The sequence below is a fragment of the Hemitrygon akajei genome, chromosome 2 (assembly GCF_048418815.1).
Source record: "Hemitrygon akajei chromosome 2, sHemAka1.3, whole genome shotgun sequence".
NCBI classification, from domain to species: Eukaryota; Metazoa; Chordata; class Chondrichthyes; order Myliobatiformes; family Dasyatidae; genus Hemitrygon; species Hemitrygon akajei.
In genome coordinates, this window is record NC_133125.1 from 3,861,010 (window position 1) to 3,878,683 (window position 17,674).

A 17,674-nucleotide genomic window follows, 5' to 3' on the forward strand; every position below is an offset into this window, starting at 1 on the left:
GGAATCAGTAGGTTTATAAATGATGTCAGTCAACAGTTTATCTCCAGTGATGGAGACAGATCAAGAAAATGGGAGCAGCCAAAGGAGAAATTGTTGAGGGTGAGGACCAGTTCTGCCAGATGGAAGAGGGTGGTGGTAGAGGGGAACAGGTTTTATTGAGAAAGAAGATTTAAGGCCTTCTTGTTGGGAAATAGAAGTGTATAGGGACTGGATATCCATGGTGAAATTGAGGCAGTCAGGGCCTTTGAACTCAAAGTTAGTGAGGAGTTCGGGAGCACGAGAAGTGTCATGGATGTAGGTGGGAAGGGCTGAACCAAGGGGGATAGAATGGAGTCCAGGTATGAGGACATGAGTTCAGTGGGGCAGGAGCAGGCAGATAATCTCCATATACACACAAATACAAACATCATCTGCATGCTCCCACTGCTCTGCTGAGATTTGGACAGTGTCACCACATGCTGGACAATTTCTCATCAGTTCTGATGATTTCTGGGGAAGTTTATCAGCGGTGAGATGCAGCACAGATGAGAGGAAGATTATCTCATATTGCTATTCACATCTTGCATTAATACTGACAAAAACATATTAGTTTGTTTTAACTATCCAATTGTGCAACAAAGTTACTTTGAAAACTATTTTCATCATGCACTTCTGTAAACACCAATTAGGCAAAAAGAAAATAATGGAGAAAGGAAGCTGGGTTTTAGAAAGGGGGCAGACATCAGGGGGTGAATCAAACTTCAGGAAGCAGGCAACATCAAAAAGATGGAAATGGAAAATAAAAGCTGCTGATGCTGTAACTCTTAAATAAAACTGAAAATGCTTGAAACACTCAGGAGGTAAGACACCACCTGAGGAGAAAAACAAGTGTTAACAATTAATATCTAAGGCCTTTTGTCAGAACTGATGAGTTGAGATGAAAGAACTTCCATCTGAAGCATCAACTCTGTTTCTCTTGCCACAGATACTGTCTGGTCCACTGAGTGCTTCCAGCATTTTCTGTTTTTTTACCTCAGGAAAGGGTAAACAGAGGTTAATTTTTGGGTGAATTATGGACATTAATGGGGTCCAGTCACAGGAGTTTTGGAGGATAGTCAACCTATTAGCCTTCCAGGCAACTATTCAAAGTTCAAAGTAAATTTATTATTGAAGTGTGATTCATTTTTTGTGGGTTTTCACAGTAGATTCAAAGAAATACAATAGAATCAATTCCAATTCTATTCTATTTCTTTGGAAATAAAGAATTTCTCTTATTTCCTGGCTACAAGTCTGAGCATGTTTGAGAAAAGTATGCTAGCCTGTGCAAAATTTCTAGCAAAAGTTAAAATTAATCCAAGGTAACCTTTACTGAAATATTTGGAGAATAGCCCCAACTCAAAAGAGTAGTATACCCTGCCATCCCTTATTGTGCTTTCATTAAAGCCAGATGGTGCAGCAGTGGCAATTTTCCAACTTTTTCACTTAATCTCCCATCTATTTAGTGATGCAGAGCAGAGTAGGCCCGTCCAGTCCTTCAAGCCACGCCAGCTGACAAATCCAATTAACCCTCACCTAATCACGCAACAATTTACAATGGGCAGCCAATCAATACAGTAGGCCTTTGGTCTATGAGAGGAAGCTGGAGTATCTGGGTAAACCCATGCATTCCACAGGAAGGACATACGAACTCCTTACGGCTGGCACCATAATTGAACTTTGAACTTTGACACCCGAGCTGTTGAAGCACTACACTGCACCTTACTTGTTGCTTTCCATCCACCCCACCAAATATTTGTGCTTAAAAAATTGTGTTTGTTTTATCCATTAAGATTGATTTTATGGCACCATCTTTTGCATTAATAAAAGTTATTCCACAATTTAAATCGATCAAGGCAGGCTTGGAAAATAAATCTATCCTTTCTTTGCAGTATTTCATGAAATGCTCCTTTCATATTGCCCTATAATATATACTTCCTATTGCATGTAGAGGGAGCAGTTCAATACATGATGGTTATAAATCTTGTAAGATTTTCTAAAGGCTAAATGAAAAACTAATCTTACATTAAACATGGGTAATTTATACTCGCAGGAATACAGAGAATGAAGGATTTTGAAGATTCTATTATGGTTTTTAAGTCATTGAATCAAATACATTTTGTAGACAATCTCTTCACGTTGCTGTCAATTTTATTTTTCAAGCCCATATAATTATCCCTTTTCTTTTCCAAATCTTCATTAATGTACAGATAGAAGACAGGCCACGATTGTTAAAATATCTTTTTAATAAAGTGGATGATTGTGCTTAATACAACACTATTGCCATGTGCTTTGGATTGGAGAGAGCTCATCAAATTAACATCATTAATTTCCACATAGCTGCTTTCAGAGTCCAGAGTACATAAAAGAAGATAATGTTCCAATGGCTTTATTATTATCTTTTAATCTCGGGTAACTGGTTACATCTTAATGAAGAAATGTTACCAACAGGATATTTTAATTATATGTTCTATTCCTTATTTATTCAGAGAACAAGCCTTCTCATATATGAGTGTAAGAGAATAATTCTTTGTAGGCGGTTTAGCAGGGTCTATAAATGACCAGAGATGGTTTCACTGCAATTGATAGAAAAATGGGTAGGGCCAGTAATTCCAAATCAACCATGAAAGAAAACAATTATTAAAAAATGCTCTGTTCAATCAATGCCTCCCAAAGAGATTTTACAATTGAAGGTCACGTCCTTGCATGGTTAACATTTATATCCTGATGTTGAAATGCTACTTGGCTACAACTTCATGTCAACAGAAAGAAGCTTTTCTGGCTTCTTTTCCTTTCCAGTGCTGATGAAGCACTTTAGCCCAAAATATTTACTGTTTATTCCACTCCATAGATGCTGCCTACCCTACTGACTTCCCCCAGTATTTTATGTGTGTTGCTTGGGATTTCTAGCATCTGCAGAATCTTGCGTTTTTAACTTTATATCACATCAGCCTTAAGCAGGTGTTTTTTTTTGTCAATGGCATGATTTGTGGTCATTTTCTGGAAATATTAAAAAATGGAGTCACATACAAGCATTTTCAAATTTCAGTTTCAATTCTGGGCACTAATTCTGGTAGCATAGTATTCAACATGATGCTATACAGTTTGGGAAATTCAATTCTGGCACGCCTGTAAAGAGTGTGTACATTTCCCCCCTGAACTTCATGGGTTTCCTGTGGGTGCTCCAGTTACCTCCCACAGTCCAACAACTGTTAATATGTTAATTGTTTATTGTAAATTGTCCTGTGATTTGGCTAGTGTTAAATACGTGGGTTACTGGGTGGTGTGGCTTTTTGGGCCTGAAGGGCCTCTTCCACACTGTATCTCTAACTAACTAACTAAATTAATTAATTAATTGATTGATTAATTAAGAAGAATAAAGCAAGATTAAACATCTGTACTGCTTCCTTAGCAAATAATACATTTCCCTCCTCCTGCCCATATTTCATCTCTTTAAGTTGAGGGTTTGTCCTAAAATTAAATTCTTAATAATAGTACCATTCAATATCACACAAACCCACATTTATGAGACTTATGCCAGATTACCAATATTTCAAAAGGATGCCATGTTCAAATTGTCTGAAATGCTTTTATGATAGTAAGTAAGATTTAGAAAATTCGTTTTATTTGTCCTTGGACATCGAAATATTCAGTGAAATGCATCTTTTGCATTCACTGGTTAGATATTCTGTTGGTTTGATGTTCCTGTTATTTTATTAGAGGACCATTTTACCAGGTTCATCTCAAAGTTCAAAGTACATTTCTTGTCAGAGTAGGTACATGGTTTATAGCCTTGAGATTCATAATCGGAATCAGGTTTATTATATCTGATATATGTCATGAAATTTGTTTTTATGCACAACAGTGCATTGTAATACCTAACAATAAAAGATTGTAGATAAATAGTGCAAAAAGAGAAACAAAAAGAAGTGAAGTAGTGTTCATGGATTCATCTTCTTGCAGGTAGCCATAAACAAAGAAACACCATAGAACCTACTTAAAAAAAACAACATAACGAAGAACGTCAAACACAAAAAAAGCACAAATCTCAGGCAAGGCTTTTTGTCATAAGACCATATATGAAAATTCAATCCTTAAAAATTCAGTAGAATCATAGAATAACTAAATTTAAAAAGATGTAGAATTATACTGAATGCAGAAGTGGCCTTTTCATAGTTTTTGTCTGCCGATCAAATTCATTGTTAAAATATTAATATTTCAATAACAAATTCCATTGGCAGATGAAAACTCCAATTTAATGCATTATTGAGAATGAACGTTTTCAAATTTCCTGTTAAATAATAAGCTGCAAGGTGTCTTTGTGTGTTGCAAAGCATCTGCAGCATTCATTGTATTAAGCATACATTCATTGGTCACTTTATTAGGTACACCTGCTTGATAATGCAACTAATCAGCCAATCAAGTGGTAGCAACTCAATGCACAAAAGAATGCAGATGTGGTCAAGAGTTCAGTTGTTATTCAGACCGAACATCAGAATGGTGAAGAAATGTGATCTAAGTGACTTTGACGGTGGAATAATTGTTAGTGTCAGACAGGATGGTTTGAGTATCTCAGAAACTGCTGATCTCCTGGAATTTTCAGACAACAGGCTCTGGAGTTTACAGAGAATGGTGCAGAAGACAAAGACAAATAAAAACAGTGAGTGGCAGTTCTGTGGGTGAAAGTGTCTTGTTACTGAAAGAAATCAGAGGAGAATGGCCTGACTGGTTTAAGCTGCCAAGAAGGCAATAGTAACTCAGATACCATGTGTTACCACAGTGGTGTGCAGAAGAACATCTCTAAATGCACAACACGTTAAACCTTGAAGTAGATGGGCTACAGCTGCAGAAGGCAAAAATTATAGACCCAGTGGCCACTTTATTAGGTACAGAAGGTACTCACCTTATGTCTATATAGACATTTATATGAGTCTATACCTATACTGTACTCATATTGATACTAAATATACTCATATAGTCAACATCCATATGAGTATTCAGCAGTCACTAGAAGATTTTACAGTTGTCCTGTTTTCCATGAGGAATAAACAGTACATTTAAGTAAAGAGAAGAATGAAACAAATTTTATGAGTTTCAAATAATGAATAAATACCATTTTTTAAATTTGAAGCTCATGCCACCTCACATAAAATCAGAGGTTTCAAAGTTAAATAGGATGCATATGTTAATTAGCTGAAGAATTGTGGTAATGACTTAAATTTTTGAACTGATCCTGAAATGGAATTATATTAACTATGATACATTTGGGGAATCCTATAATTAGACTGCTTCAAAAAAAAGCTTGCTTTTTAGGTACTATTATCAGAATTCATAAGCATTAGAACTTTAATATATTTTACTCTCAGAATGAATATATATTAACAAAGAATTAACTAAGTAAAGATAAGAATAGAAAATTGGTTCTGCAATTATTTATATAGAGATACAGCTGGTAGCAGGCCCTTCTTGATCAATGAGCCCGTGTTGCCCAATTACACCATGTGACCTGTAGGTCTTTGGAATGTGGGAGGTTACTGGAGCATCGGAGGAAACCCACGCAGTGACAGGGATAACTTGCAAACTCCTTATTGACAGTGGCAGGATTTGAATCCATGTCATTAGCGCTGTAATACAATGCACTAACCACAGCAACCATGATAAACATGATCCAGATTATTTGTAATGACCTCTTCAGGCCTTTACGAGGAGCCGGAGACCGTGGGGCTCTGAGGTTTTTAAGAGCCCCTGTTTGTTTAACAAAAGTCATGAATTGTTTCGAGTTCCTTGTGTTTATTTTTGTCGAGTGACTCACCCTTTGCAATGCAGTCTCCTGGTGCTTTCTGTTTAAACTTGCTTAGTTTATTTTGATAAGTTTGGGGATTCCGGGTTACTTGTATTATATAAGCGGACACCTGATTAGCGTTAATTGCAGGGTCATAGTTTTAAGAATATTACATTCATGTTGTCACACGGCCAAGCTACCAATGTTCCATTGGCATTCTTATGAATAAACTTTCGTTGTCATCTCTACATCGGAGTCTGTTTTTCCTCTGGTCTTGGGTTCTGACATTACCAGCGTGTATCCTGCCATTATTCCTTCTCAGGATTACTGTAAACAGCAGGAAAGTTTACTAAAATGTAATAAGAAATTGTCTAAGTTAAAGCGTTCATGTTTGTATTTTCTAATTTGGTAAAACTGCATGCATGCTTAGCTTGTGAGGATATAAAAGAATACATATATTAGAGGGCCTTAAAATGTCATAATTTATCGTTTCATTCGCAGTGGGGAGATGGTAAGATTCAAGTTCTCCTTCTCAGTTCCTATTTGTGTGTTCTTGCTCTCAGTCAAGCCATCTGGAGAGAGAACGATCAGAAGGGGCTGCTTTTGCGCAGTATGTAGCTGTCATGATGGATTAGGCAAGGTCATCTTGTTTTAGTCTTTTACTGGTGCTCTAGGCATGTCGCTTGCAATGTGCTTGGAGCAGGACCACAGTATCAGATGCCAGCAGAATTTTTAGATGGGGCTGGAGGATTATAGGACAAAAATGGCAAAGGGCAATTGAGCCAGATGGAAAAAGAAATGGCAAAGGTGGCAGGGGTATCAAGCAGAGTTTTTTTTAAAATTTGCATTGTGGCCATTGTGGCTTCAACACCAATTCTAAACATGAACTTTGGCTAGTTTGCTGTTCAGGTACTCTCACGTGGTCTTATTGGGGCTTTGATGAACATTATGTTCAGTATCCCTGGACTCCTTTGGCTGGCTGCAGAAATCAAAGCTCAAATTTAGTCACCATGTACATTTACATGTATTAGAATTTGCTGTGCTGTGTTGGTTCTACATGTAACCATAATCAACAACATTCAACAATTATACAGAGTAAATTATTACTGTATTATTGCTGTAGAGATAAAGTTAGAAGTACTGATATCGAGTAAAATGTGCAAAACTTTTAGATGTTATTCTCGCTTCTCGGTCTGTAAGCTATTGTTAGCGGGCTTTTGGGGAGTCGGCGTGAGGGGGTGAGAGAGAGAGGACGCGATGCTGTAAGCTGGGCGACGGAACGGACCCCAAGCGGGGGTCCAAGGCCAGGGTTTTCGGCGAGGAGAGAAGATGAAGACAGACGTGCCGGGGGTGCTTGGTTGATCACTTCGGGTGGTCCTGAGCTACGAGTCGAGGAGATCTGAGGGGATCAAATGGTGGCAAGAAGACTTCGTTAATTGAGCTCCAATGGTTGTGCACAAAGTGGTTGAACTTTGATAAGTTTGGCGCCTTTTACTTTTCCTTTTATATTGAATCTCTATTAAGTACATAGTTCCAGTAAGATCTATAAAGTGAACTCATTTAATCGCATATGGTGTACTGTCTGTTATTTGGCGTGGTGGGGGATCACACAGCATCCACACAAGCTGATTATCCAGTTTGGCGGGGCTGAAGGCTGCACCCCCTAGACGGAAGCGAGCTGAGCAAGCCTGAGGGTTACCAGGGGGCTACACTTACTTATTTATTATTTGTTTTTACACTGTTTGTTGCACACTGGTTGAATGCCCAAATTGGTGTGGTCTTGATTCTATTATGGTTATTATTCTGTAGATATGTATATGCCTGCAATAAAATTAATAAAATAAAATGGTAACTATCATAACATTGCCCTTTTGGCACACCTTTTCTATTTCCCATTGTAATCTGTGGTCCGCATCCCAGCTACTTTGGGAGGCCTGTGTATAACTGCCATCAGGGCCCTTTTACCTTTGCAATTTCTTAGCTCAACCGACAATGATTCAACATCTTCAGATCCTATGTCACATCTTTCTACTGATTTGATGCCATTCTTTACCAGCAGAGCCACGCCACCCCCTCTGCCTACCTTTCTATCCCTCTGTTACAATGTGTAACCTTGGATATTCAGCTCCCATCTACAACCATCCTTCAGCCACAATTCGGTAAAGGCCACAACATCATGCCTGACAATCTGTAATAGTGCAAAAGATCATCCACCTTATTTCTTATACTCCATGCATTCAGATTAACACTTTGAGTACTGTATTTCCTACCCTTTTTGATTCTGCATCCCTAATGCACTGATACTCACCCTGCTGGCTACAGCTATGTCTTATCATCTGACTGCCCTTCTTAACAATCTGACTGCATTCTAGCTTTGCTTTTTTTTACCATCTGTCCTGTTCTGAGTCCCTTCACTCCGGTTTCCATCTCACTGCCAAATTAGTTTAAATCCTCCTCAACAGCTCTAACAAGCCTGCCTGTGAGAGTACTGGTTCCCCATCAGATCAGGTGCAACCTGTCACTTTTGTACAGGTCATATCTCCTCCAGAAGAGATCCCAATGATCCAAGAACCTGATGCCCTGCCCCCTGCACCAGTCTCTCAGCCACGCATTTATCTGCCAAATCACAAATGAGAAAATCTGCAGATGCTGGAAATCCAAGCAACTCACACAAAATGCTGAAGGACCTCAGCAGGCCAGGAGTCCTGCTGAAGGGTTTCAAACCGAAGTATCAACTGTACTGTTTTCCATAGATGCTGGCTGGCCTTCTGAGTTCCTCCAGCATTTTGCGTGTGTTAATCTGTCAGATTATCCTGTCTCTACAGTCACTGGCAGCAATCCAGAAATTACTGCCCTGTAGATCCGGCTTCTCAGCTTTCTGCCTAGCTCTCTAAATTCTCTTTTCAGGGTCTCTTTGCTTTTCCTTCCTAGGTCTTTGGTACTAATATGTACTAAGATATCTGGCTGCTCTCCCTCTCCTTCCAAAATGCTAATGTATCTGCCTCTACCTCCACCCCTAGCAATGCGATCCATGCACCCACCATTCCCTATGTAAAAAACTACTCCTAACATTCTCTCTATTTTTCCTCTAATACCTTAAGCTTATGTCCTCATCTATTAGCCAATTACACCCTGGGTTCAAAGGCACTAGTTGTCCACATTGAGGGAATCTATGAATGTGAACCCCTAGATCCATCTGTTCCTCCATACTGTTAAAAATCTTACCATTAAGCTTGTGTTGTGCCTTCAACTTCAATCTTCCACAGTGAATCACTTTACATTTTTCCAGTTTGAATTCCATCTGCCACTTGTCAGCCCAGCTCTGCATCCTATATGTATTCGGCAAAAATAGCGGATAAATCCAGATGTAAAACACCTGTGTCAGTACCAAGGTTGTAGCGTAAGATGGCTTTGGAGCCCTGAATATGAAACTTTGCTGACTACATCAGAATATGAATGTTTTAAGGCATAAACCGGGAGTAGTGGAAATTTTATTGCTGTTTACTGCTTTCTACACCAATCTGAGAGGCAGGCTGAACCAGATGAGAGTAGTTGGAGGGTCTCATACATAGTGAAATAGGGATCTGCCTGTACCAGCATGCAAAGTCAGCTCCAGTGAACTGGGCAGCTGAAATCTACAGTGAGATCCAACAGACAGAAACATATTTCTGCAATGCCCCGTGGAGAGTGAAGGGTATGATGAAACACAGAAGTCACGGTCATCTACTGCAACCAAGGACGACTCCAGTTTGTGACAACTACTCCCACCACTGGTCCCAGCCTTCGAAGGTTGAGAAAGTGGAACTGCCCCAATGCAACAGCTTTTCCAGTTTAAAAACTCTTTTGCACAGGTCTCCTATCATTGTCGGACATGACACACAACCAACACTCAAACATATCAATCAAAGGAGTACAAGGATCAGATGCCCTGAAGGCTATGAGACTGTGTCAGAGAATTGGTTACTAATGGATAAATAGCATTAGCAGAGCAACAGGCAGAACTAGAAGATGATGTCCGTACTCAGAATCCATTGTCTCATCTCTTAGTTAAACATAGAAGGTGGACACAGGTCATACAGGATGTCAGGGTTTCCTATATAGAAAGCTGATTTTTTTTCAGGAATACAGCATAGTATCAGGCCCTTCCCTTCTTACAAGCCCGTGCCACTCAATTACAGCATTAACCTACTAACCCATACATCTTTGGAAGGGGGGAGGAAATGAGAGCACCAGGAAGAAACCTATGCAGTCAAAGGATGAACATACAAACTCCAGAATTTAATCTTGGTTACTGAGACTGTAGTAGCGTTACACCAGCAACTATCCCTAAGCCACCAAACTAAAATACCCCAATACATAACAAGTAATTCTCTCTACATCACAGTTCTCTGTGACCAGAGGACACAGCCTCAAATACAGGGACTTCCATTTGTAACAGAGATGAGGGGGAATTTCTTCAGCCAGAGGGTGGTGAATCTGTGGAATTCGGTGCCACAGATAGCTGTGTAAGAAAGTCATTGAGAATATTTAAAGTGGAGCTTGATAGGTTCTTAATTAGTCAGGGCAGCAAAGGTCATGGGGAGAAGACAAGAGAATTGAACTGAGAGGGATAATAAATCAGACATGATTGAATGGCGGACCAGACCTGGTGGGCTGAATAGCCTAATTCTACTCCTATGTCTTTGGGTCTTAGGGTCTTAATACCAATATATAACCATAATCTCCCCTCACTTCTGGCTGCAGAGGTCCACCAGCTCATATGAAAGACATGAAAAATGAATCACTGATCCACTTACTTTAATGGCTTGCTACAACATCCTTGATGAGTGGCAGCTCACTTAGAGAACTCAGATCTCCACATAAACTACATTTTCTGTGAAGATCTCTGCTCTGCAGGTGGAAGCTATACTGTGCAGATCATGTTGACATATCCTGAGTGATTGTGAAATTTCTTTCAGCAGTACTCCACCTTGTGAGAATTCTCAGCCATGGAGCCTGCTCCTGCCAAATGATAGACCCGCAAATTCCTGGTGCTCCCTTGGTTTAACCGCATTGTCCAAATTGTGCAATTCAGTTTAAATAAATATCCGAGCCCCCTTCTCTCCTGCAACATGCCTTCTCCAGAACTCCAGTAATGTGTTGTGGCATGGGAAGTATGCTTTAAAACATTATGCCTTTCTTTGAATGCTGCAGAGCAAATTGGAGGAAGTTACACAAAACTAGATGAAAGAATTCAGACCCCACTTTAGCTGTTTATTTCTGGATTTGTTCATTCGTTATGTGCTGTGTTGTAGCGATGTGCACACAGCACTGAAATAACGACACGCAGTCGGTAAGTCGTTTCGAGACTAGTTTATTCAAACTTCGCGGCGCTGGCATTTAATCCCTAATGCCCGCCCTCTCCGGGCGGAAATGACATCAGACTGGAGTGGTGGTGCACTGTTCTACTGTGCAGCAAAACCTGCAAAAATATGACCTTCATGGAAGAGTCATCAGAAGAAAACCTTTCCTGTGTCCTCACCACAAAATTCAGTGTCAGAAGTTTGCAAAGGAAAATCTAAACAAGACTGATGCATTTTGGAAACAAGTCCCATGGACTGATGAAGTTAAAATAGAACTTTTTGGCTGCATGTTTGGAGAAAACAGGGTGCAGAATTTCATGAGAAGAATACCTCTGTAACTGTTAAGCATGGGGGTGGATCGATCATGCTTTGGGCTTGTGTTGTGGCCAGTGGCATGGGGAACATTTCACTGGTAGAGGGAAGAATGAATTCAATTAAATACCAGCAAATTCTGGAAGCAAACATCACACTGTCTGTAAAAAAGCTTATTTCCACTTGGCATAATTTACTTATTATTATTTAATTATTTGTGGTTTTACATTGCTATATTTCTACACTATTCTTTGAAGAGTTTTGGTCAACAAATACACTCAAAAACTTCTATAGATGTACAGTGGAGAGCATTCTGACAGGCTGCATCACTGTCTGGTCTGGGGGGGAGGGGCTACTGCACAGGACTGAAAGAAGCTGCAGAAGGTTGTAAATCTAGTCAGCTCCATCTTGGGTACTAGCCTACAAAGTACTCAGGACATCTTTAGGGAGCGGTGTCTCAGAAAGGCTTTGTTCATTATTAAGGAACTCCAGCTCCCAGTCATGCTCTTTTCTCACTGTTACCATCAGGTAGGAGGTACAGAAGCCTGAAGGCACACACTCAGCAATTCAGGAACAGCTTCCTCCCCTCTGCCATCCGATTCCTAAATGGATATTGAAGCTTTGGGTACTACCTCACTTTTTTTTAATATACAGTATTTCTGTTTTTCCACGTTGTTTTAATCTATTCAATATACGTAAGTGATTTACTTGTTTATTTATTTATTTTTAAAATTTTTTTTCTCTCTCGGCTAGATTATATATTACATTGAACTGCTGCTGCTAAGTTAACAAATTACACGTCACATACCTGATTCTGATCCTGATCACCTATGTCATGTGATGATGATGATGATTTACGATACAAGTTAAAACTTAAACAATATAAGACTGCTAGCAGTTCATACATAATGAGACCTGTGTGGTGGTGAGGTATACAGTAAAGATGCTGGATATGTCATGGCAAATGAATTTGTTTGTATCTCAGAGCTTCAGTAAGGTGTCCTTTCTGCACTTAGATGTGGCATATAAACTCAACAGTTGTTATTTAGGTGTCCTAATGTAAGAAGTAAAAGCATACGTTGGCTCCTTTTGCCTGCTCTTTCCTTCAGTCAGGTCAGAATTGTTATGTTTACCTCATTACTCTCCTACACTAACACCTCATCCCTCAACATTGAAAAATCTACAGCCTGCTTAAACACCAATCCTCTTGTTGACATGTACTGTACATATTTTGCAGACAAGCTTGTTGCTATTAAATGATGACAAAGTTGTATTTGAATAACTTTTTGTGCAGTGTTTTCAGTTACATAATAATTATCTTGAATGTGCTAAATGCGGGAATACGTGGGTATGAAGGTTTGTGTGAGGGATTGGCAGGGAAAAGCAGTTACTGTAAGTTATATTCACTGGCAACACTTAGTGGCATGTAGTCTTGAAGCTTCCAATCAATACATAGTGCTCCAGGGTTTTCTACCTTGTCAGACTTCTGAAAGTGTGCTATCACTTAATGCACCTGGTTCAAGGTTCTGAAATTATAATTGAGTCTGTTCATTGTTTGCTGACAAGAATTATTCAGTGCAGTATTCCAGGGCATATACCCTGTATTACCAAAGGTAATAACCTTCTACACACTTCCTTCATGTAGCAGCACATCCATTTTGCTAAGTAACAAATTGAGCAGAGAGATGCCTACATCCTGTCCACAGGATCAATTGTGCATCATGTTCTTCACTGTTAACTGGTTATTCCTTTTCTTTTCATTGACCAGAAACTCTAGAGACATGGAACACTGCAGCACAGAAACAAGCCCTTTGCCCATCTAGTCTGTGCCAAACTATTAATCTGCCTTAGTTCCATCGACCTGCAGCTGAGCCATAGTCCAATGTATCTCTCCCATCCATATACTTATCCTGATTTCTTAAATGTTGAAATCAACTCTACATCCACCACTTGCACGAGTAGCTCATTCTACACTCTCGCTATCCTATGAGTGGAGAAGTTCCCCCTCATGTGCCCCTCAAACATTTCACCTTCCACCGTTAACCTCTGAGCTCTAGTTAGCATAAATTAGCATAATTAGCAGAGGCAGCTACATCGTAACTTTTGCAGGTTTGTCTTGAGTTGAGAAACCCACAACTGGCAGGCTGGGTGATAATTGTAGTGTCTAAAATACCTGCACAAGGCAGTGTGCCTTGATTTTATTTGCACTTCGGATTAAATGGCTGTGGGCAGCATTTTCAATTGGTCAGGAAATGTAGCAGGTGAAAGAACATGCAATACTTAGGTCCTGCAGGCTTGAGGCCTGCGCCCCTGCCCCTTCCCCCAGAAGAGCATTCTAACTGGTTGCATCACGGTTTGAAATGGAGGGGACAAAGTATAGGATCAAAACAAGCTGCAGGAAGTTTAAAACTCAGCCAGGTCCATCACGAGGGCTAATCTTCTCAGCATCGAGGAATTCTTCAAATGGCGATACCTCAAAAAGGGTGGTATCCATCATTAAGGCCATGTTCCCATCTCACTGCTACCATCAGGGAGGAGGTACAGGAACCTGAAGACACACACTCAATGATTCAGAAACAGCTTCTTCCCCTCTGCCATTAGATTTCTGAATGGACATTGAACCCATGAACACTACCTCACTATTTATTTTCTCTTTTCACACTACTTACTTAATTTTTTCCACTGTCTATATTTATTGTAATTTATAGATTTTTATTATTATGTACTGCTGCTGCATACCAACAAGTTTCACAACATACGCCAGTGATATTAACTCTGATTCTGATTCTGATCTGAAGCAAACATGCTGTGATCTTTCTTTTCTCCTGTGATTGTCAGAACATATTACTGCCATATTCCAGTTTGTGCCACACACTCTCACTCTCTGTAATCATTTGGATCTCTAGCAATTAAGAGATTCCATGGAGATATGGTTGTATCACTGCCTGGAATGGAGACTCCAATACATAGGATCAAAATAGGGCGTACGCTTAGCCATCTTCACCAAAGGCACAGCCATCCCCATCACCAAAGACATCTTCAAGAGGTAGTACCTCAAGAACGCAGTATTCATCATCAGGGACACTCACCATCTGCGACTCCCCCTCTTCACACTGCTGCTATCATGGAGGAGTTACAGGAGCCTGATGACACACACGCAGGAGCAGACCCTTCCCCTCCACCATCAGATATCTGAATGGTCCATCAACCCATTGACCCGACTTCATTATTCCTCTTTTTGCACGATTTATTTATTTATTGTAATTTATAGTAATTTTATCTCCTTGTACCGTACTGCTGCTGCAAAACAACAGATTTCACATTATTAAGTCAAAGACAGTAAATTTGACTAACTCTGAGCTGTCTTTCTGCTTAATAACCTCTAACCTTGTTAATCAGATGTGATTTCTTATTAAAGGCCCTCTGAAAGAGTATCTACAATACATCTGCTGTTTTCTATCTATTGAAGAACTCCAGAAAACATGCTTCTTTGTATTTTCCATATTTCATAAAGATTGACAAAATGCATTAATTCCTCTGCCAATTCCTTGCTCCCCTTTATAAATGCATCCATTTCTGCAAGGGACTCTTATTTGTCATAAGACAATAAAACATTGGATCAGAATTAAGTTATTTGGTCCATTGAATCTGCTCTGCCATTCAATCATGGCTGATTGATTTACCCTCTCAACCTCTTTCTCCTGTCTTCTCCCCATAGCCTTTGACACCCTGACTAATGAAGAACCTACCAACTTCTGCTTTACGTAGCCTCCTCAGCCTTCTGTAGCAATGAATCCCACAGACATACCATCCTCGTGTTAAAAGAAATTCCTCCTCATCTCTGTTCTATTCTGAGGCTGTAACCTACTGCCATTAAGTTCTATGTGCTGTCAGTGAGTCTGGGCTTTTTGCTCCTCCCAAGATGCAGATAATGTACCCCTACCACTCTCAGGCACCCTCACTCTCACTACCTTCCCCCACCCAGTAAATATCAGGGTCATTGTGCTCCCTTTACTAAAGTAAACAAGGAGAAATGGGATTTTTTATATCCTTGCTTGTGTTAACATGTCCAGAACTTACAACTAGCTATCAAAGATGAAAGCAAAGGTAGTGAACTCAAAATGATAGTTACTAAGCACCCTTCATTGTTGAAAGGAGATTTTACATAAAAAGAATGTCGTATATTAGCTGAGCTAACTCCACTTACTGGTTGCTAGGAAATGCTTTACAAAGGGTGATGGTCTTAGTTTAGTATGCTGTCATGTTCAGTGATTACTGATACCTCAAAAAAAACCTTGCATGCTGAAAGAAAAATCAAATCACAAGGATTTTTCTCCCAGTATAAATACACACAATAAATGAAGTATGAGAAAGGGAGTGATAACCATCTGTGATATATTTTTGAAGCTGAGATGATTCTTTATGTTTCTGTGTGAAAGCTTCACTTTAGAGCGGAAATATAAAGGCTCAGTGTAAATCCATCAGTGCCACATGCAATGGTTCTTTAGAAACAGCGAGAAGTACCAGAATTTGGACACACAAACAGATCCTTCTTATGCTGGCTTCTCCCCCCTCCTTTCCAGTCCTGAGGAAGGGTCTCAACCCAAAACATCTGTTATTTTTTCCTCTCCATAGATGCTGCCTGATCTGCTGAGTGTCAGGAAATGTAGAGGAGGCTTGACCCAAACACAGAGCAGTGGAGACGATTTAGCGGTCAGCGATCACTTTAATATTACACTATAAAATAACAAGCTACGGGGGGGGGGTACAAAACAAGAGAGGACAGATATTTAACGTGACAAGGCAGCAAGGTAACTGAAGGCTAGGAGCAACTGGTTAAGGCTGGCTGGCTCAATGAGTGACCAAATTCTGTGGCTGAGAGCTGGGTTTAAATTCGTTGCAGGTAATCAAATCAAGTCAAGTTTAATTATCATTCAAACTATACATAGATACAGGTGAATGAGACACTGTTCCTCTGGGACCAGAGTGCAAAATATTCAAAATAACAAGCAAATATTCCAAAATAGTGAGTAACATAATTCAAAATATTGAGCAAAGAAGCACATTCACTCAAATAAAAACTACGTAGTCCAAAACCCTGAGCAACAATGTCCAGTAGTCGATGGTACAGTCTATAGGCAGTGTACAGACACATGCAATCTAGCCAGTCATTCCATCACCCGATCACAGGAAGGCAGCACCAACAGGCAAGGCCAGGCCCCAGCCAAGCTCAACCACGCTGTAGCACTTCCATGTCTCTCACCTGGTCTGCAATAGCAGGCAAGCCCAAGGCTTGAGACCTAGTTCTTGCTACAACTGAGGCTACACAGCTCCCATGTCGACTGTCCCTCCATCAGACAAGGGTGACAGGCCTGCAGCAACTTACGTTATCATTGTCCACCAGAGTCCTGCGATTGAAAGTGAAATGTCTGAGATAACCTTCCACGATTTTGCAGCACCAACTCTGATGCTTCCAAGTAGCAGGCAGCAACATGGTCTGGATCCAGGTCAGCACTTAAACTGGCTCCTGCGACCCATCATCAGACTCCTGTGACATTCTGACAGGCTCCTCTGATATCCCAACAGACTCCTTTGACACTTTGGCCAACCCCTTCGACACTTCGACCGGCTCCACCGTTGACACCAGTCCAGCTACTCCGATCAACAAGCAGTTCACTGATGGAGTAGCCCTGCATTACTCAATGTTTGTGGAATAGAATTGTCTGTGGATCATTGAAAAAAAAAACAATTTTTTTGTACAGGGAGGAAGTACAGTGACTCCTTACAGAGGATGCCAAGATTGAACCTCAAATTCTGAACTTTGTTTTGTGCTAACCACTAATGTAACATGCCACCCCAGTTTTTGTGTTTGTTCCTACTGTATGGTTTGTTTATTTCAAAAACACATTCCTCTACATATTTACAACATTATCTTGCATTATTTTCTTGTGCCTTGGAATAAATTTGCAGAGGTTAACCCTCTCCCCCATATTCTGAAAGTAGATTTATTTATTACCAAACAACAGAGCTCCCAATATGGTGAAGAGACACACAACAATCAAATAATAAGATGGAGAGTTGTAAGGGATGGGTTTGATCATGTGAAAATCAAAAATGCTTGTACACTTTTGAAAATACAATCCAACTTGTCTAGACTCCATTAAGTTCTGATATGGAATGCAAAATGAGTGACTAACTCACTCTGAGGTATGACTCTTCACAG

General features: G+C 40.0%; 1 protein-coding gene and 1 long non-coding RNA gene across 9 annotated transcripts in view; one reads left to right on the forward strand and one right to left on the reverse strand.

The window, feature by feature from the left end:
• arb2a (ARB2 cotranscriptional regulator A) overlaps positions 1-17,674 on the forward strand; it is a 549,148-nt gene that overhangs the window by 477,737 nt on the left and 53,737 nt on the right. The gene's annotated exons all lie outside the window — the stretch shown is intronic.
• Positions 16,359-17,674, reverse strand: part of LOC140738758 (uncharacterized) — a 40,002-nt gene continuing 38,686 nt past the window's right edge. The window contains exon 3 of the long non-coding RNA XR_012101440.1: positions 16,359-17,174. This is a non-coding gene — a long non-coding RNA (uncharacterized lncRNA). The remainder of the gene's footprint in view (positions 17,175-17,674) is intronic.